Here is a 1,509-nt window from a genome sequence, read left to right on the forward strand (position 1 = left end):
AATAAACTCCAGGAGAACGACTCGTAGTCTAATCCTAACACGAACTCTATTTGTAGAGTATTTAACTAGCTACAGAGGCTATGAATAGATTCTAGCTAAATAGGAGCTAGGTTTAGGAAGCTAGTTCCCTTCTACTTCTTAATCTAGGTTTTCTCCATGGTGGATGTGGTATATGACTCTTCCGGCAGATTTCGTCTCTTGAAGTAGTTGTTGTCTCCTCGGTCTTCGAGTTGAACCGGAGATCCTCCTTCATGGCCTCCATATCTAAGCGGGGATTTAAGAGTGGGATGAGTACGAGCGTACTCAACAAGTTCATTATAGGAAAGAAGTGTTATAATGCACTAGCTACAACATTAGACCACAAAGTCTAATACCAATGCAGGTTTTGATAACCATTTCTTCAAAAGGTTGCTTTTATTCGGAAGAACTATGTCCGTCGACCTTCACCGGTTTACTAGAACTTCATGGAGTTCCTTTCCGGCAGCGTTCGCAGTTCCAAATCCCGGAACAGGGAGTGACAGGTCACGATTCATTACACTCTGCAGAGGTGTGTTGCTTTACCCATAAGAGATCTTAACCTTGGTGCCAACCGAGCACGTTACCCGTTCACACTTCCTTTGGTGTGAGGCCCGGTATAAGGTCATAGCCAATCATATTCCTCCGCTACCTCATACACCCACCCTTTGCTGCAAACTCCGACCCTGGGTCCTCGCCGGTGCTCTTATACCAATTAAGGACGGCCCCCGACCACGACAACAGTTCAGGTCTCTACCATGAACTCCTTCGCCGGCAGCTGCAACCCATCATAGACCGCAATAACCGTGGGGACTTCATCGGGACCCCCACCCTACCACTTGTCCTCTCTTGGATCAAGGGTACCACTTGTCCTCTCTTGGATCAAGGGTCTACGGTAAAGCGCATCCGTTGATGTACAAGAGGTGGAAATACAATTGACTATTCCGTCCCACTCCGGATCTTATGGTTAACACGGGTATTACGGCACAAGAATCACTGGACGACATTTGTTGTTTAATCCTAGATGGATATAAACCCTTGCAATGGAACCTCCACCATATCAACACAATCCATGGTTCCATTGCCTACCACATAGTCATATTCATAGTTATGAAAATAGTGGTTTTGGTTTTTATGCAATAGTGATAATCATAGTACTTTGCAAGTAATTTGATAAAGATACTCAAATGACATGAGCAAGTGATGAACTTGCCTTTCTTGACTGCAAGATTATGCAGAAAAGGTCTTCGATACACAATAACTCCAGATTCTGAAATAGCATCATCGTCCGGTAAGGACGATGTTTAAAAGATTGGTAAGGATGCAATAATGCATAAGTATGAGATGCAATCGCTTTAAGCGTGACCTAACCCCGATGATTTTGGATTAGTGAGTTGTAAGGATTTCTTTAGGGTGTGTTGCACTTTTAGAGATGGTTCGCAAGCAAGGTTCTTATTAAGGTTTTGATTAACTTGGTATCATAAACAACCAATG

This window comes from Lolium rigidum, chromosome 1 (genome assembly GCF_022539505.1).
Source record: "Lolium rigidum isolate FL_2022 chromosome 1, APGP_CSIRO_Lrig_0.1, whole genome shotgun sequence".
In the NCBI taxonomy this organism is placed as follows: domain Eukaryota; kingdom Viridiplantae; phylum Streptophyta; class Magnoliopsida; order Poales; family Poaceae; genus Lolium; species Lolium rigidum.